Genomic DNA, 21311 nt, shown 5'->3' with positions numbered 1-21311 from the left:
CTTCCTTGACCAAGCATTCCACTCAGTTCCATCACCGAGGCACATTTTCTTTTTGTCTTTTTGCGCGCACGTAATGCTGTAACTACTATTGCATTTATCCTGATCCCTTGCCAATTCATCTAAGCCAATCTTCACATGGTATACAGAGCCTCCCTCTTCCAATTCATCTAGCCTCCATCGCCTTCCATTCATCCATGAGCTCGGCATGTATTCTTCCACCATTGCTCCTCTGGCCGGCCTCAATGGTCAGGTTACAGAGAAGCTCACCCGGACGAACTACGTCCTCTGGTGCATGCAAGTCACGCCACAGCTAATCGGGGCTGGTGTCTTCGGCTATGCCGAAGGAACAATCAAAGAACCAGAGAAGTTCATTGTCACCAAGGACAAAGACGGCAAGGAAGAAACCTCGACGAACCCTCGTCGTCAAGTCTGGGTGCGGGAAGATCAACAGGTATTGGCATATATGCTGGTTAATAACATCCACAAGGCACACGAACTCGGGATTGCGGTGGCGAACATGTTTTCCTCCTAGTCCAGATCGCGCGTGAACAACATCCGTGTCGCCCTCTCCAACGCAGAGAAGGGCACGCAGTCTGTGGACGCCTACTTCGCCTATATGCGCGGCCTCGCCGATGAGCTAGCGGCCGCCGACAAGCCTCTAGATGAGGATGAGCAGATCTACTACATCATCGTCGGGCTGGGTATGGAGTACCAGCCACTAGTGTCGGCCCTCGACGCCCGCACCGAACCCGTCACACTCGACGATCTATTCGCCCAGATGAGCAACTTCGATCAGCGTGTGGCGATGTTCCAAGGCAGCAACAACACCGGGTTCAAGTCCTCTGCCAATGCCGCCATTCGTGGTGGCCGTGGTGGCTTCCTTCATCGTGGTCCGTCGCGTGGCAAGAACAAGGGCAACGGCGGCGGCAACTTCAGCAATAGCAACGGTGGCGGTGCCTCTCGCACCAGTGCCGGCGGCCGACCCTCCTCGAACAACAAGGACCGCCACTCCTCCTCCAAAAATTGCCTCGATGCCATCTGCTGTCAGATCTGCGGGAAGCCGGGCCACTCCGCCAAAGACATATTACCGGTGAGTTGGAGCAAGTACTGCGGGAGAAGTACCGCGACCAAGATCAGATTTAAACATCCAGTGGAGCAGGTATGAGGATTAAACATGTTGGTCATTCAGTTGTTAAAACCCCTTTCCGTCTAGTTTGCCTTAGAAAGATTCTGCATGCCCGTAGTGCCTCTAAAAATCTTCTTTCTGTTCATCGCATTGTTATTGATAATCATGTATTCCTCGAGTTTCACCCCTTTTTCTTTTTGATCAAGGATCAGACAACGAAGAAGGTTTTGTATCGACGTAGATGCATTCGAGGGCTTTACCCATTGGTTCCGGAGTTTAGAAGATCCAATAAGCAAGCATATGGTGTCACCAAACTCTCATCGATGAGGTGGCACAATGGACTAGGGCATGCATCTTTTTCTTTAGTTGAACGATTGCTTAGGAAGAATAAGCTCCCATATGTTGGAGAGCATGATGTTGAAACTATTTTTGATTCTTGGCAAAGGTCTAAAAGTCATCAACTACCTTATACAATTTCCACTAATATTTCTACCAAACCCTTACAACTCATATTTTCTAATGTGTGGGGTCCTACTCCAAGTTTTGTTGGTAGACATACATACTATGTTAGTTTTATTGATAACTACACCAAATACTCCTGGATCTATCTTCTTAAGAAACGACCCGATGTCTTTCAAGTATTTCAAAATTTCCAAACACTCGTTGAATGAAAGTTTGATAGCAAAATTGTTGTTGTCCAATCTGATTGGGGAGGGGAATATGGGAAATTAAATTCCTTTTTCCAAACCCTCGGTGTTTCTCATCAAGTGTCGTGTCCACACGCCCATCAACAGAATGGGTCTGTTGAATGCTGACACATTGTTGAGGTTGGCCTTGTTCTTTTAGCTGGCGCCTCCATGCCCCTCAAGTTTTGGGATGAAGCTTTTCTAGCCGTTGTTCACATCATCAACATGTTACCTAGCAAAGTTATCAACAATGAAACTCCACTCGAAAGACTCCTTCATATAAAACCAGACTATACATCACTTCGCGTCTTTGGTTGTGCATGTTGGCCAAACCTTCGGCCATACAACCCTCGTAAACTCATGTTTCGATCAAAACAATGTGTTTTTTCTAGGTTATAGCCCTCAGCATAAAGGTGTAAAATGCCTAGATGTTCCCACTGGACGCGTCTATATTTCTCCTGATGTCGTCTTCGATAAAACTAAATTTCCCTTCGCTGATCTACATCCCAATGCCGGCGCCCTACTTCGCCAAGAAATCCTACTTTTACCTCCAAGTCTTGTTGGGACTCACGAGGAACACAACTGCAATGATCAGGCGACTAATCCTCCTAATGATCTACCTGAGTTGTGTGCTGATGCATAACAGAACAGCGAAGCCGATGCTAGAAACACATTTGAAAACGATGAAGAATTGGTCCAAATAGGGCAATATTTCATTTGTGGGGATCCAGGGAGCGAATCAGCCTCGGGATTGCCTCCCCGTCAGGTTAGCAGGCTATCCTCCTCAGGATCGTCATCGCCTGCAGCCGAGCGTGTCGTGGGCGACAGCGACCCGCACGCCAGCAACCGCCCCAGCCGCTATGGCTCGACCACGTGGTGCGGCTCCACTCGTTCGGAACCATCCACCAAGCCACTCCAATTGGGCACCGACACATCGCTCTCCAAGTCGTTTCCCGGAGTTGGTCCGTGATACGTCCATTTTGCATCATGTTTTCTTACTGTTATTTATAATGTTTTTATCCATAATAATGCTTTTTGGGGTAATTCTAATGCCTTTTCTCTCATAATTTGCAAGGTACACACAAAGAGGGAGAATTCTGGCAGCTGGAAATGTGAACCTAAAAAAGCTACGCCAGGCTACCTATTCTGCACAACTCCAAATGAGCTGAAACTTCACGGAGATTTTTTATGAAATACATAAGAATTTTAGGAGCCAATAACTACCAGAGGGGGGCCACCAGGTGGGCACAACCCACCTGGGCGCGCCAGGGCCCCCTGGCGTGCCCTGGTGGGTTGTGGCCTCCTCGGCCCACCTCCGGTGTCGATCTTCTGGTATATAGGTCGTTTTGACCTAGAAAAAAATAAGAGGAGGACTTTCGGGATGAAGCGCCGCCGCCTCGAGGCGGAACTTGGGCAGGAGGACTTTTGCCCTCCGGTGAAGCGATTCTGCCGGGGGAACTTGCCTCCCGGAGTGGGAAATCATCGTCCTCATCATCACCAACAACTCTCCCACCTTGGGGAGGACAATCTCCATCAACATCTTCAACATCACCATCTCATCTCAAACCCTAGTTCATCTCCTATGTTCAATCTTCTTACCGGAACTATAGATTGGTGCTTGTGGGTGACTAGTAGTGTCGACTTCATCTTGTAGTTGATTACTATATAGTTTATTTGGTGGAAGATTATATGTTTAGATCCATTATGCTATTTAATACTCCTCTGATCATAAGCATGTTTTCATTTGTGAGTAGTTACTTTTATTCTTGAGGCCACGAGAGAAATCATGTTGCAAGTAATCATGTGAACTTGATATGTCTTTGATATTTTGATAGTATGTATGTTGTGATTCCCTTAGTGGTGTCATGTGAACGTCGATTACATGACACTTCACCATATTTGGCCCTAAGGGAATGCATTGTGGAGTAGCAATTAGATGGTGGGTTGCAAAAGTGACAGAAACTTAAACCCCAATTTATGCGCTATTTCGTAAGGGACCGATTGGATTCCAAAGTTTAATGCTATGGTTAGAATTTATTGTTAATACTTTTCTCGTAGTTATGGATGCTTGCTAGAGGGTTAATCATAAGTAGGAGATTTGTTCAAGTAAGAACATCACCTAAGCACCGGTTCACCCACATATCAAATTATCAAAGTAGCGATCACAAATCGAACCAACATGATGAAAGTGACTAGATGAAATTCCCGTGTACCCTCAAGAACGCTTTTCTTATCATAAGAGATCGTTTTGGCCTGTCCTTTGCCTCAAAAGGATTGGGCCACCTTGCTGCACTTTTGTTACTACTGTCATTACTTGCTCATTACAAATTATCTTGCTATCAAACTACTTGGCTACTTATAGTTTCAACACTTGCTGAAAACTACTTGTCATTTCCTTCTGCTGTTCGTTGGGTTCGACACTCTTACTTATCGAAAAGAGCTATAATTGATCCCCTATACTTATCGAAAAGAGCTGCATTTGTGTTCTTGACATCCGAACAGTGCATACTCTATCTGGATATCAAGTGGAGGGCACTTTGTAAAGTTCCTGGGATCAGAACAGATGATATATTTGCGGATGAAGTGCACCCTTTTCTGATGATTTGGCCCCCCACATTCCCTCGTCTAAAGGATGATCTTGCAAGGTTTGTAATTTAGCATTTTTCAGATCATAAGTGTAGAGTGCCCTTGTTGAGGTTAACAACAAAGATTTCCGGTGTCCATCATGTTAATCTCTTGTAGGTTATGCTACTCTATTTTGCCACATGCTTCACACTTCGTTGAATTTTCTTGTTGAACAATACACCATTATAATCTATTATTGTATTGATGCAACAATGATGCTCCAATTTTCCAGTGTCCATCATGTTACTCTCTCTCTCTCTCTCTCTCTCTCTCTCTGTGGAAGCCGGCCAAAAGCGCTTGCAGCTATGGCGCCGTATTGGTTTTAGATACCGATTCATGCAGCGGCTGGATGAACAGAGAGATTGCATCCCCTAAATAGTAAATACACACTCAAGGAGAGGCAAAAACTTCCACAGCTACGAACTAAAGTTTCTATGACTGAAGGCATAGTAATCAATGAGAAGAAAGAGGTCCTGTCATTACGGTTTAGTTGCTCAAATCCTTAAATTGTTACCAGGAACCAAAATAATACTTAATCAGTTGCCAAAAATAACAGTTCAGTTGGCAATGTTTATGTATGGTTTTAGCTTTGGCAGTCGGCTCCTCACCCAACGATCCGCAACTCTAACGTTCTTTTCTCTTTCTGATTCACGTACCTGCGACCTTTAGAGCTGGGATGAATGCCTTCATCCTCCAGGAGCAATCTACCAGGCAAGAACCAATTAATGGACCTCTGCCGTCGAATTTCAAGCTCGAATTGGATCAATAAACAGATCGTGTGATGAGCAAGTCTCCCCAGCTAGGCTTACAGGGAGGTGCATCTTGTTGGCGCCGCCTCCTCGCAGCGCCGCTCTTCTTTCACCTCGAGCTGCCCCCACAACTCTCCTTGTGGTTTCTCTCTTCTTCTCTTCTATGACTTCTCTCAAGAACACACACACACACACACACACACATGTATACCAAGGAAGAAAAACAACTAGCTTTGCCGAGAGGTACTCTTCCTTGCCAACCACAAGTGCTACATCTTTTCACTGCTCAACCCTCTCGGCCTCCTCTTTCATTACTCAATGTGCAACATATATACACCGGCCGGGTGGAGCATCCATGCCACCCAACTCACGCTACAACATCGGTCCACTAACTAACTAAGGACCATGCACTAACAAATCACTAGCTAGATGCATGCCCACCTCCACCACTTACGCAACCTATCCTATCCACAGGACTCGGCCATAATCACACGCATGCTGCTAACAAACTCATAAGCTTATTCGCAAAAAAAAAAAAAAATCATAAGCTACTACTTGGACCAACCAGACTACATGCATGCACTAACCAACTCGACCAACTCTCTTGGTCATTCAGCCGGTCCTCTCCAGCTCCTTGTGCGCCTCGCCGCATCACACGGCACCAGCATCACGCCTACCACATCGCATCTCACAGTCGCCGGGCATCTAGCTTCCTTGCGCACTACAGCCGAGACTTCTAAGCTAAGCTACATGCAGAACGAAAACAAAGTAGTATGCAGATACATAATCAAGATTAAGCCTAACACATCTTTCATTTTAGGTCAGGGTTTTCCTTTTGTCTTCGTTTTTTACTCTCCATGAGAAAATTCCCACGTTTTTATTTCAGGCTGGGCTTGTAACAGGACGACGCGTATCCGGAGGACAACGCATACCTAATGCATTATACCCAACTCGATCCCCTCTTTGCCCTAGGAACTCCCAAACCAAAACCCAACAAGATCATCAAACTGTTAGTCGAGCGGCGATTGTGATGGCGGACGCCGTGTCAAACATGCTGGAAGACGACGACCTCCTCACGGAGATCCTCCTACACTTAGGATTTCCCACCAACCTCGTCCATGCCGCCCTGGTCTGCAAGCATTGGCTCAGCTGCGCTTCCGACCCCGGTTTTCTACGTCGTTTCCACAAGCTAGCTACACCCACCTCGCCTCCTCGGCTTCTACTTCAGCAAGGCTCCTACAGCTACATACTTCATCCCGATGCTACCTCAGCCTCCAAAGCTAGCTGCCGTCATGTGCCGAGTAGCCAATTTCAGCTTGGATACATACAATGGTGACAACACATGGAGGTACATCATCGACTGCCATAATGGCAGACTCTTAACCTTGTGAAGGAGCCTTAGCAGATGGACCATTCAAGTGTATAGCTTTCTGCGGGATGGGAAAGGCATGGCCATTATCCCGACTTTACGGCGCGACAAATATGACATTTACCAAAATTTGGGTATGATTCTCCCCGCGGAAGAAGTTAACGACTTGTCCTATCTATATTTGTCGGTGGAGTGCAACAGGGAGAAAATGGAATCCATGGTGCACGTACATGTGCTAAAAATGGCATCTGGCGCATGCACACAACGGCTGCATGCCACCTCATTCCTCCAGGGTCAGAAATAAAATTTGCACTTGTCCACAATAAAATATATGTCGGATCCTTGACAAACATTAATGTCTTGGATTTGACGAGATCAAGTCTCTCCACGATTCAACTCCCACAAGGAGTAGAGTTTGGCGATAGACGCACTGTGTTGTCACGAACTGATGATGCTTCGAGTGTATATCTCATCCATGTGAAGAAGTTTCAACTTCAGATTCGTGAACATATTTTGAAATTGTTAATATTTTTTGAAATAATAAACGTTTTGCACCTACATGAACATTTTTCTGAAATCATGAATATTTTTCAAAATCGTGAACATTATTTATAAATTTTGATCATTTTTCAAATTCACAAATATTTTTGTAATTGCGCACATTTTTGGACAATGAGAAAAATTGTTTTGAACATTTGAACGCTTTTTGAAAGTATGAAAATCTTTTTGAATCGGCCAAACAATTTTTTTTAATTTGTGATACATTTTCAGAAAATTCCTGAACTTATTTTTAATTCGTGAACATTTTTTTAATGTTGCAAAAAAATTTGTAAATGCAAACCTTTTTTGCCTGAACATGTTTTGAATAGATAGATGTTTGTTTGAAATTCGTGATTATTATTTTTAATTCCTGTATAATTTTTGAATTTCTTGAGCCAGTTTTAGAAAAACACGAATATTTTTTAATCATGAACATTTAAGATTTCTGGTAAATTTTTGTCACAATTTACATTTTCTAAAATTTCAGAACCTTTTTGTAATCCCAAATTATTTTAACATAGAATAAAAAACAGAAAATAAAAAAGTAAAAGTAAAGACGGAAAAAGGGGCGTCATGCACCGCAAATGGGCCAGCCCAAACTGGGGCACAGCGAGAAGGGAGGGTGTGCGTTTGCATGATCCCCATCTTCCCATCGCGAGTTCGCCGCTTCGCGACGATCCTATTCCCCCGAGGGCCTCGATCGCGAGTCGCGACGCCGATGTAGATTGCTCTCTACCATGCGGCCGACTGTTCTTCCTCCAGGTCCCCGGTCCCGTTGTGTTATCCCCCGTTCGTGAGATGCCTCTCATGTGCAAGACGAAGCCACCCCACTTATAAGGTCGTCCCTAACCTCCTCTTTCTAGTTGGTCATGTTCATATGGTGCAACAGCAGTCAGATCTTAGATGGTCTCGCATATGATGCAGTACAAAATTTTAATTTTATATGCCCGTTGCTCTATTTCTTACTTCAATCTGGACTTTGTCGGCACAACACCAATCGCCTTATCTATTGAAAAAGTTGCCTGCTATGTGTTCGACTGTCGTTCTTTGCATTCTCTCTCCAAATTATCATGATTGCAAATTTAACTTAAAAATTGGAAGAAGGTCTCAGCTATACACATATAACTTCAATCCAAACATGGTTATATAATAAATCCACTCAGACTCCCGTAGTCGTCGGGTAGGTAAATGATCTTTTATTATTGCAAATGAAGCTTTTAAACTTTAAACCTTTCATCTTGATGTTTGCCCTCTATCAGGTATTCGATTTGTCTAATTAAGTAAAGGAATACACTACTTACAATTTTTGTTTTATTTTGAAACAATAGAAAATAATAAGTTAGGTAAAGGAATGAATCTAAAAAGAAATGAGATTATTATTTTGATCTTTATTGTAGGGTCCCCGGGTTATAATTTCGCCCTGGGCCCTCGAAATATCAGGACCGGCCCTGGATATAGCCAACAACTAGTAAAAAGAGACGCCAATGCCAGGGCCACTACATAGCATGCTCCTGCATGGATAGGGAAGACGCCGAGGCACGGATTTTAGAGAGCAGAAGGTCGAAAGCGTCCTGGTATTCCGTCTTAGTCAATGATCTCCACTGCTGCTGCAGGAACATGCAAGATTTAAATAAGCAATCAGCAGGTTTAGGAGGAAAAACATGCTCGATGGTAAATTTGTTTCTAGTAGTCCACAAGGTCCAGCGGATCGCCCCCACTCCTACCCAGAAAACTCTCTTAGTGACCCCAACATAGTGAGGACCCGAAGCTCAGAGAAAGAAGATGGGGCCCAAGACACCTGGATCCATGACCTAACACAGCTCCAAACCAACTTAGTCAACACACAATGAAAAAAGATAAGATGTTCCATTTAAAATGACACGTGGGCTTGGTTCAAATCCATGCACGCAATGCACGACGCCAACCAGAACAGAAGGACTAAATATATTTCTACCGACGAAGCATTCCTGCCAATTGCAAATAGATGTCCCTGGTCGAAATTTCGTCCCTTCATCTATCTATTGTCTACAGTCTTAGTTTATAGTCTGTTACATTATAGTTAGAGGAGCAACAAGTATGCACCCTATTTCATATCAGAAGCAGGGCAATTGATTGTTCTGAGTAATTATGTGCACGTCATAGCTGCTGCATTATTGAACACAAGCCAGTAAATATTTTTCAATTAAATATTGTCCAAATGAAAGCTATTCATTATTGATTGCAAAGCCTTCGCTACCAATATTGGACCCTTCAAATGTACAATCGCTCTCTCGTTTCTCAAGCCAATTAGTTCTTTTGACCCAAAAGATGCAACTTGTAACTCATTTAATCGTCTGCTTTCCATGCATGTTAGCTGCTCATCCAGAATTATTTTTTTGCAGGAAATTTTCGATCTATTCATCTTCAATCATCGAAGTAGAACGAATAACAGAAATAATAAAAATTACATCCAGATCTATAGACCACCTAGCAACGATTACAAGCACTGAAACGCCGCCGTCATCGCCCCTCCATCACCGAAGTCGGGCACAACTTGTTGTAGTAGACAGTCGGGGAAGTCCTCGTGCTAAGGCCCCGTAGGACCAGCACACCAGAACAGCTGCTCATCCAGATTTATTAGGCTGTCAACATAAGTTTAAGTTTGATAGCCCTTGTAGCTTGCCCATTCTTACCGCCATCCATGTTCATCCCATATTGCTAAATCCAAGTTGCAGCTAGTTAATTTCATGATCCGGATTCCAAGTTACAGCTAATCTTCTGACCAGAGTATAATATATACTTAATGAGCTGGAGCGTGGTGGTCTGACAGACACAAGTTGGCACGATTCCATACCACAGCTCCTCACATCAGTCACATGCATGCATATGCTGTACCGCTCCCAAGACCATGCTAGTTAACTTGACTAGAAGACTTGATTAAAGTTAAGGCATGCACGACACAAAGAGTTGAGAAACCAATTGTTTATTGTTCTATGATTTGATTGATGTTAGCTTCAAATATATGCCTTGCTTAATAAAAACATTGTCAGCTCTTTGTGTCAGCCAGCTTAGGATGGATGAAATTTGTTCCAATAATACGTCCATCCATCCTAAGCTGGCTGACACAAAGAGCTGACAATGTTTTTATTAAGCAAGGCATATATTTGAAGCTAACATCAATCAAATATATTGTATGCAGTTGCCTCTTCTATTCTCTTCCACTATATTGGTCAATGACATTACCTTTCTACTGTACTTTGACATGACTATGGGGGGGGGGGGGGGGGGTGGAGTGACCATGAACCAAAATTTATTAGGCCATCACTAGGCATCAGACTACTGATGACTAGCATCCTACCAGACTAGTAATCAACCATTGGATGGGATTCGGCACATCCTTTGGATAAGCAAAGCACCTCCTGTTGGGAGTTTCCAAAACAGGACCCAGTTAATGCTAATTATGTGGGATTTGCTAACTATAAATCAGGAAACTGATTTTCCGATTACGTTGGATGTGCTCATCACTATCCTGCACGATATTTAGGAAGTTATTTTCTGGATGGTGTGGAAAATAATAACACTAACAAAATGTGATTATCGTTTGCTTCCTCACTAAGTAAAACTCATTTATGTAGTTATTCAATTTGCTTCCAACGATATTGAAATTTGTTCCAATTTGAGAAAAAAATCTTTACAACACTTAAATTTATGTTTCCAGCGGTAGGAAAGTTAGCTTCCATCTTTAATGATGTTTGCATATGTAGACTATATGTAGTATGGTGTGTTTGTAACATTATATATTGTCTGGAAGCATCAGGACATTGCTTCCATCCAAAATAAAAATATGCTCGCCTACATAAATATTGCTTCTAATTTTCAAATTGTCTCCATCTTGTATTTTGTTTCCAATGTAGGAAATTTGTGCGTCGGGCGATTAGAAAATTATAATGATGTAGCATTAATTTTTTAAATGAAAACAAATATGTATTTATATCAACATGATGGCTTCCAAAAGAGAAAAAATGTTTCCAAAGAAAATATTCTTTGCTTCCAAAGAGTCGCTTGCAAAAGAACAAAATATAATTTGATTCTGAAAACAATAGTGTTTGCTGCCAGAATTATCTTTAGGATACAACAAAGAATGGGACACATGCTTAGGTTGTGTCATATGAGCATGTAACCACCATGGTCCAACTCGATGGCACGATACGTGTGCGGGGGACACGTCGGTGCGACCATGGCAGCAGTAGGCTTCCTTGCCCGTCACAGTGAGTACTGAAGTCACTAGATAGTTTCGAGACATGCCGACGATATCGAAGAACACCCGCTGCTATGATGCATGCTTGAACATGTGCACCTCTTTCTAGACAGGTGTTGTCGAGGAAGGAGGAGTGTCGATGTGATCAAAGCCACGACCACGAACAATGTTGTTAGAAGGGAGAGATGGATGGTGGGATAGTTGTTTGTATTGCTTGAGCCTTGTGGGCATATATATAGGAGTGCATGATCATCTTTTAGTACAAGGCAAGGTAGAATAATATCCTACGCTATCCTAGCTTTCCTAATAATCACGATACTCAACATCCCCCCGCAGTCACAACGGTAGCAACGCAGACGGTGAGACTGGAGAAGAATCCGAGGGTAAGCCGACGGACACCCCCCAGAGTCGTGACGGTCGATGCATCATGGAAGTCGTGGCTGGAGTGGCAACCGACGAGGTTGCTCAAGCCAGGTGGTAGACCCATGTGCCGTTTGTCGAGGTAGCCGAGAGTGGGTGTGGTGGAGCCGTGGTTGAGGTAGCCATGCGAAGAATGTCGTGGTTGATGTCGAGTCGGGGTGGCCGGTGTCGAGGAAGTCGACGTGGAGCCGCGGGTGCAAGGAGGCGCCGAGTTAGTCATGGGCGCAGTAGTGTCGAAGTAGTGGTGCGCCGGGGAGAAGACGTTGTTGACAACGCGTCGCGCTGGGGTTGCCAAGCCCGGGGATACATCGTAGATGAAGGCACGTACCGGTGTTGCCAGCACCGAGCATGCGTAGACGGGCAAAGACGAAGTTGGCGAAGAGCCGTACCAGGCTTGCCAGGCCCGGGGCCACGTCATGGACGAAGGCACACTTTGGTGTTGGCAGCACCGGGCATGCATAGATTGTGACCTACACGAGCTGTACACCATGTCGGAGAAGTCGGAGAGGCCAGCAGAGTGGGACTCGACGACGGTTGCGGCGCCAATCGATGCGGGGCCGATGTCACCCGCGGTTGTCGGAGTAGACGAAGTGGTCGTGGTAGATGACGGCGACGCTGGCGATGGGCTGGTGCTGGACGAAGATGAAGGAGGTGGACAGGCGGCGGCGGCTACGGAGAAGAGTGGCGGCGGCGGCGGTGCTCGAAGTAGGCGAGGAACCCGACAGCGTGACGAAGACCAGCGCGGACGGTGGTGTTCCCACGCCGAGGGATACGGCGCGGCGCGTAACACGGAAAGTCGACGTGCGGGGACGATGAAGTGGACCGCGGGCCGTGGGGCTACGGCCCGAAGGGGCGACACAACGACAGTAGGCGGGTCGGGGCGACGGCGGGAAGACCTGGGGCGGCGGCTGGGACTGCGGGCCACGACACTACAGCCCGAAGGGGCAGCGACGCGGCAGAGCACGGGTCGGTGCAACTGCGGGGACAGCCTCGGGCGGCGGCGGAGGCTTCGTGCCACGCTCGCTACGGCCTGATGGGGCGACGCAGCAGCGGCACAAGGATCAATGGAGCCACGGGGACGCCTAGAAGGGCCACCTCGGGGCGGCGGTGGATCGTGGGCCGCGGCACTACGGCCAGAAAGGGCGACGCAGCGGTAGCGCGCGGGTCTATGCAGCCGCGGGAAAAACTACAGGGCGACGACGCTGCAGCCCGATGGGACGACGCAGCGGCAGCCCATTGCTTAATCGAGGAAGTACACTATTCTCGGAGACGATCTTCACACGATTCGATGCAGCAGCGTTTGGTTCATCGTACCGAAAGCACGGCGAACGAGATCCAGAAAATGCGGCCAAGAGACAAGGCAGCGGCGACTTGCATCCGCGGTCGGACGTACCAGAGCGGGCAGCCAATCTCTACTCCTAATGGATGACTTGGTGAATAGTCTGCGTGGTTTTTTTTGCTGATTTTTTTTCGTCATCCTCCCACCTCCGTTTTATTTTCGTCATCCTCCCACCACTTTCGTCTGGGTTTTTTCGCCCCCCCTCCCACCACCCCATCAGTTTATTTTTTCACTATTTCCTTCTAAACAAACACTTTCCTACCGTACAAAAAGACACAGATCTAACTTTACTAAATTACTCAAATCAAACGATCCATCTCATCAATGCAATTTGCTTTAGGAAACATATAATGGATGTGAAGGAAACAAATAATAGACTATCCAAATCAATCGATCCATCCCATCAATGCAATTTGATTTAGGAAACATATAATAAATTTTAAGGAAACAAATAACAGACTTTAAAGAAAAATCCAATTAACTAATCTCTACTCTTAAAGCCCCTCGATTGATTTTTGTCCCTCGCTTCCTTTCCCAGCACTGATACAATGAAAGGAATTATAATCAAACGATCCATCTCATCAATGCAATTTGCTTTAGGAAACATATAATGGATGTGAAGGAAACAAATAATAGACTATCCAAATCAATCGATCCATCCCATCAATGCAATTTGATTTAGGAAACATATAATAAATTTTAAGGAAACAAATAACAGACTTTAAAGAAAAATCCAATTAACTAATCTCTACTCTTAAAGACCCCTCGATTGATTTTTGTCCCTCGCTTCCTTTCCCAGCACTGATACAATGGAAGGAATTATAATCCACCTATTTGTTTTCCTATATATCCGTGCAGGCAACACAACATAAAGCGGTGAAAAAAACACTCACCTCGCACGTCCCCCTGCCTGCAATCCCGAGACGCCGCCATCGCTCCAGGCTCCAGCCTCCGCCGTCCTACATCTTGCCCCTCTCCAACCTCAGAGACCTCCGCCACCGCCGCCATCTCGGAACCCCAGTTCAGGGCAGGACTCAGGGAGGGTGTGGCTGTGGACGACGCTGCCGTCGTCGCAGAACCCTAGGGCAGGGCGTGGTCGCGTTGCGGGCAGTGCGAGCGGCCGTGCGTCTCCCCCGTCAGGCTGTCCTCGGCAGGAACTCGGGACCTCCTCCTGACAGAGCCAAGGCCCTCCGAGGTCCAAGTCGCTGTGCGGCGTGCACAGTAATCTCCCCGGCCTACTCTCTCTTCACGTCAATGCTCCTGTGCTCCGACCCTCCCCGACCCCTCCCAGCAAGCAGCAGAGTCTCTCGGGTTCGAGCTCCACTGGGCCGCCGGCGGCGGCGTCCATGTTCGTTGGGCGGTAATGCAACGGGGCAACGCACGTCCATGTTTGTTCCTATCCAAATATTACACGGTCGCATAATTCTTCCCTAACTTGCAGATGCTATCCAGGCCACATTATCCTTCCCTGACATGCAGATGCTATCTAAGCATTTGTGTTCTAACAGAAATAAATAACTTTTTTCATTAAATCAATAAGAGCAGCACAAAGTCTAGGTCCTTGTCTCGGTGGCAGACGGAAGGAGGAGAAGGATTGATATGTATGAGAATATTAATATTAAACTCTTAAAGTTAATGTGGCCCCGTTGCAACGCACGGGCGTTCTTCTAGTCTGTGTAAGAGAGCTATAATCATACACGTGCATGTATGCAAGCACGAACATGTAACGTGCTTTGAACAGCATGGAATCCAATGCCAAACGCAGCCACACGGGATTTTTTGTTGAAAGAGACCATCTGCCCAACAAAATTGCCAAAAAAGACCTGTTTTGGATGAAAGTGACAAAAAAGACCCCCTGCGCCGTGGCGGCGGGCGCGCCGGGCGACACGTGGCACCTGCCGCCACAGTGCGAGGCGGCAGCCCCTGCCGCCACGGCGCCAGGCGGCAGGCCGGTGATTACGTGAATTGGCACGAGCAACGGAACGGGATGGCAGTGTGGGGCCCTGCCGCCTCAGGTGGTGGCGGCAACACTGTAGTAGCAGGCCCTGCCGCCTGGGGGCTGGCGGCAGGCCTGTGCGCTGCGTACCGCCGTTTCCCATGCCGCTCGTCGCTTTCCCCCACTGCGTTTAATTCGTTTCATTGTGTTCGACGGGGCCAAACAGCAACGCCAGCCCGTCCTGCAAATTATCTGCTCCCAATGCATTACTAGCAGTAGTAGCTGTGCGTGTGCTGTGTATGACCCGTTTTCCCCATCGGAGAATGTTGTTGTTGCCTAACCCAGAAAAACGACGAGCGGCATGTGAAACAGCGAACGAAACGGCACCGTGCAGTGCACAGGCCTGCCGCCAGCCCTCCAAGCGGCAGGGCCCGCTGCTACAGTATTGCCGCCACCACCTAAGGCGGCCGTGCCCCACACTGCCATCCCGTTCGGTTGCTCGCGCCGATTCCCGTAATCACCGGCCTGCCGCCTGGCGCCTTGGCGGCAGGGGCTGCCGCCTCCCACCGTGGCGGCAGGTGCCACGTGTCGCCCGGCGCGCCTGCCGCCACGGCCAGGGGGTCTTTTTTGTCACTTTCATCCAGAGGAGGTCTTTTTTGACCATTTTGTTGGGCAGATGGTCTCTTTCGACAAAAATTCGCCACACGGAAAACCAATCTCGCGCGGGTGCCGCGTGAGAGCTCTCAGGGCCACGTGGTGCTGGGCGATGCGATGGACGACGACACGCGATGCAGACGACAAGCGACTATGGGCGACTCAATCCGATCATGAATCGGATAACCAAAGAAGAATAACACCGATCAATCGTTTGGCGAGAATGAAAACCCCAATCAATGGATCGGGAAAAAGACTCTCTAGAACAGCTGATCAACGGCGAACAAACTCTAGGTACGGGCGGCGCAGCCATCTCGCGGCGGTCATGGAGGCCGACCGCCCAGAGGGCGGCGCGCGGGTGCGAAAGCTGCGACGGCTAGGGTTTAGGGTCGAGGTAAGGTTGATACCATGTTAGAAGGGAGAGAGGGATGGTCGAATTGTAATTTGTATTGCTTAAGCCTCGTGGGCATATATATACGAGTACATGATCATCTTGAAGTACAAGGCAAGATAGAATAATATCCTAATCACGATACTTAACAAATGTAGACAATGCCGATGAGGAACACGAGGGGCTAGTGGATGACCTCTCGCTGCTACTAGTGAGCCTCCCGGCTGGAGTGCTTACCCTGTTGGTGAAGGGCGGCCATGAGGAGGGGAGGAGCAGGTGAACAGATCTGACCAGGTGGTGGGCGGCGTATTTGTAGATCTGAGCAAGTGCTTACCATGCAGGTGGCAGACGTGGATGGTTAACTGGGCGACGCATATTTGTTTTGGGGAAAAGGGGCGACGTGACGGAAGTATCCTGACCGTGAGATCACACTAGGATTGGCGCTTGACTGGTCTGACGCATTGCTTCTAATAATAATACAGATTGCAAGTGTTTTCCAAAGATAAAGCAATACATTAGCAATCCAACATAGACTTCATATTCCGTCACCAGTAAATAGAAAATACTTCCTCCGTTCCAAAATCTAGGACCTTTTAAAGATTCCACTATGACTAGATACGGTTGTATATAGGACATGGAGTAACTGTGCCCTAGCTCAAATGAGCTCGCTATGTAGGCCGTTCAATAGTGCATGAGGATCTGTGCCGTTCAATAGGAGACTCTATCTTTCCCTGTGCCTCCCATGCTATCTACAGGCTTGAAATGGTGGTTCTCCTTGAAGAGAAACAAGGAGAGAGTGCAATATAATCGACTTCACAGGGTTCACGCATGATCATAAGAGGTGCAGGTGACAGCTATCACCACGATGCACGAGCTCTGGGCGGCACTCGCGGGCAGGTTCTTTTCCTAGTCCCTTAGACGTGACAACAACATGCGCATGGCCCTGGTGAACACACAGAAGGGCACCCAATCGGTGACGGCCTTCTTCGCGCACATGCACGACCTCGTCGAAGAGCTGGCCATGCAAGATGATGAACTCATCTCCTACATCCTCCATGGCCTCGACATGGAGTATCAACCTCTAGTCTCGGCCCTCGATGCACACACCACCCTGGTCTCCCTCAACGAACTCTTCGCCATGCTGAGTAATTTTTACCAGGTAGTGGGGTTGTTCCAGGGATCGGGCGGCTTCAAGTCTTTTGCGAACACCGCGACTCTTGGTTGTGATGGCTCCTTCACTCGCCACCGTGATCCTCGCCGCTCCAAGGGAAAGCACGGAGGAGGCGGCAACAACTCCAACTCCTGTAGCGGGCAACCCTCCTCCTCCAACAACAAGGGTTGTCGTGCCGGGTCCATCAAGTCGCATCCGGATGTCGTGCGCTGCAAGATCTGTGGTAACTCCGAGCATACGTCCAAGGACTGCTGGTATCGTTTTGATGACGATGAAGCCTCCTATGAAGATGATGACAAGGTCGCTGCTGCTGTTGATGGCTCCTACAACATCGATACCAACTAGTACCTTGACAGTGGCACCACCAACCATTTCATCGGCGACCTCGAGAAGGTGAAGTTGCGGGAGAAGTACCACGAGAAGGACCAAAACCACACTGCTAGTGGTGCAGGTATGAGGACCCGTCACATTGGTCATTCAGTTATATGTACCCCTCATCTTAGATTTTTTTTGCATGTCCCTAGTGCCAACAAAAGTCTTCTTTCAGTTCATAGAATTGCCATTAACAACCATGTCTTCCTTGAGTTTCGTCCTTTCTTTTTCTTGATTAAGGATCAGGCCACAAAGAAAAATACTCTATCGAGGTAGATCTGTTCAAGGGTTTTACCCATTGATTCCGGAGCTTAGAAGATTCAATAAACAAGCTTATGGTGTCAAACTTTCCTCAACATGATGGAAGAATCGCTTAGGACATGCTTCTTTTCTTTAGTTGAACGTTTGCTTAGGAAGAATAAGCTCCCGTTTGTTGGTGAGCATAATGTTGAAACTATTTGTGATCATGCCAAAGAGAAAAATGTGATCAACTGCCTTATCCTATTTGTACCGGTGTTTCCACTAAACCATTGCAATTAATCTTTTCTGATGTTTGGGGTCCTGCCCCTAGTTCTGTTGGTAGACACACATACCACATGAGCTTTATTGATGATTACAACAAATTTTCTTGGATCTATCTTCTTAAGAAATGATATGATGTTTTTCAGGTTTTTCAGAACTTCCAAGTACTCGCTGAAAACAATTTCGATAGCAAGGTCCTTGTTGTCCACGCACCCCTTTGTGTATTCACGCCCACTAGCAAGCCTAGCAAACAAATGAGACCGTTGCAACACATTGATATCATTGAGAGTATCCGGCATACCAAAAATCAATGCCAAATCCATGAATCCTCGGATGCTACGGCCTCTAGCACAATTGTTGCATCACGGCACTTGCCACAATACATTCCCTGCCATGCCTTCGGGTAGTTTTTCCATGTACAATGCATACAATCAATGCTTCCTAGCATGCAAGGCCAACCGATTCTCTCACTTGATGCCATCAACCTTTTTTATCTTCCTCGTTGGATGTCTGAAGATATTCAGGACCAAAGACACGGATGATCACTTTGGCAAAACTACGCAAGACTCAATGGTAGGATCTTCACCAATGCAAAGGAATGATGACTGCTAGAACTGCGTCGGTATTTCCCCAAAGAGGAAGGGATGATGCAGCATAGCGACGGTAGATATTTCACTCAGTGATGAGACCAATGTTATCGAACAAGTAGGAGAACCAAGCAACACTACGTAAACAGCACCTGCACACAAATAAAAAATACTCGCAACCCGATGTGTAAAAGGGGTTGTCAATCCCTTTCAGGTAGCGGCGCCAGAAATTGGCAAACGGACGTGAGAGAGTTGTAAATATTGATAGATCGAACGCCAAATAAAATAAATGGCAGCAAAGTATTTTTGTATTTTTGGTTTAATAGATCTGAAAAAAGGCAAACAAAATAGACCGCAAAGGCAAATAATATCAGAAAGAGACCCAGGGGCCGTAGGTTTCACTAGTGGCTTCTCTCGAGAATATAGTAAACGGTGGGTGAACAAACTACTGTTGGGCAATTGATATAACTTCAAATAATCATGACGATATGCAGGCAATGATCATTATGTAGGCATCACGTCCCAGATTAGTAGACCAACTCCTGCCTGCATCTACTACTATTACTCTACACATCGACTGTTATCCAACATGCGTCTAGTGTATTAAGTTCATGGAGGAACGGAGTAATGCAATAAGAATGATGACATGATGTAGACAAGATCTATTTATGTAGAAATAGACCCCATCATTTTATCCTTAATATCAACGATACATACGTGACGGTTCCCCTTCTGTCACTGGGATCAAGCGTTGTAAGATCGAACCCACTACAAAGCACCTCTTCCCATTGCAAGATAAATAGATCATGTTGGCCAAACAAAACCCAAATATCGAAGAAGAAATACGAGGCTATAAGCAATCATGCATATAAGAGATCGAAGAAACTCAAATAACTTTCATGGATATAAAGATAGATCTGATCATAAACTCAAAGTTCATCGGATCCCAACAAACACACCGCAAAAAGAGTTACATCATATGGATCTCCAAGAGACCATTGTATTGAGAATCAAACAAGAGAGAGGAAGCCATCTAGCTACTAACTACGGACCCGTAGGTCTACAAAGAACTACTCGCACATTATCAGAGAGGCACCAATATGGACATGATGCACCCCTCCGTGATTGTGTCTAGATTGGGTCTGGTGGTTCTGGACTCTGCGGTGGCTGGAATTGATTTTCGTCAACTCCCCTAGGGTTTCTGGAATATTGGGGTATTTATAGAGCAAAGAGTCAGTTCAGGGGGCACCCGAGGTGGGCACAACCCACCAGGGCGCGCCTGGGCCTGCTGGTGCGCCCTGGTGGGTTGTGCTCCCCTCGGAGCTCCCCCCAGCCGCTTCTCCAACCCATTGGATGTCTTCTAGTCCAAAAAAATTCCACAAAAAGTTTCACTGCATTTGGACTCCGTTTGGTATTGAATTCCTGCGATGTAGAAAACATGCAAAAAACAACAACTGGCACTTGGCACTATGTCAATGGTTTAGTACCAAAAAATGATATAAAATGACTATAAAATGATTATAAAACATCCAAGAATGATAATATAACAACATGGAACAATCAAAATCATAGATACGTTGGAGACCATAGAAACTTTAGCATTATTGAGTTGCTCATTATCATAAACCCTTTGATTTCGGCAACAATCCAAGAGTAATGTTGATTAACGTTATTGAAAACTTGTTGGATTATGTCTAAAATTGGTACTTCCTTTTTAAGATTCTCATCAAAAAATTATTATCCACAAGTAAATGTCTTAACGCATAATCACTATTGTAAGGAATTTCATCTATCATGGGCTTTTCACGATTCATACCATAAAAATCAAAGATTTCCCAAATTTCCCATCTTATGTAGTCAAAATCATTCATAAGAATGAGAGTGGCCAACTTATTAGCTTTAGGGTTCTTTATAACGGGAAGCTCAAAAAACAATCTATGAAAAGTATGATAGGTACAGATAAATTTACTTTCAAGTTTCATAACTAATGCTGAGATAGCATCCACATAAGATCTAGTATTTCTAAGTATAGGAGCATCATCAAGACTTAGATTTCCCACACAATTGAAAAATTCTTGGATACGTTCCTTTCCCATAACATTTCCTTGCCCAAGATAAAAGTTTTAGCATCCAAATTGCTCGTACGTCCAATCTTAGGAGTTAGGCCATCATCTGTTGTTGCCATACCAAAATCACTCATGATTGCAAGCAAAGGATAGATCTAACGAGAAAAAGGAAAATTTTTGTGAAGTGGGGGAGAGGAAAACGAGAGACAAATGGCCAATGGAAAACGAGAGGTGATGAGATTTGTGATTAGGAACCTGGTAGATATTGAAGATCCTCCCCGGCAACAACGCCAGAAATTCCTTTTCATGACTGCTAGAACTACGTCGGTATTTCCCCAAAGAGGAAGGGATGATGCATCATAGCGATGGTAGGTATTTCCCTTGGTGATGAGACCAAGATTATCGAACCAGTAGGAGAACCAAATAGCAAATACTCGCAACCCGACGTGTAAATGGGGTTGTCAATTCCTTTTGGGTAGCGGCGCCAGAAATTGGCAAACGGACGTGAGAGAGTTGTAAAT

General features: G+C 46.0%; 2 pseudogenes; both read left to right on the top strand.

Moving 5' to 3' along the window:
• Nucleotides 1–655: 655 nt before the first annotated feature.
• On the top strand, nt 656–794 carry LOC123132820 (uncharacterized; annotated as a pseudogene).
• Nucleotides 795–17090: 16296 nt separating this feature from the next.
• LOC123132823 (uncharacterized) lies at nt 17091–17176 on the top strand (annotated as a pseudogene).
• Nucleotides 17177–21311: the final 4135 nt, after the last annotated feature.

Source organism: Triticum aestivum, chromosome 6A (genome assembly GCF_018294505.1).
Source record: "Triticum aestivum cultivar Chinese Spring chromosome 6A, IWGSC CS RefSeq v2.1, whole genome shotgun sequence".
Taxonomy (NCBI): domain Eukaryota; kingdom Viridiplantae; phylum Streptophyta; class Magnoliopsida; order Poales; family Poaceae; genus Triticum; species Triticum aestivum.
This window is presented reverse-complemented; position numbering and strand designations above follow the sequence as displayed.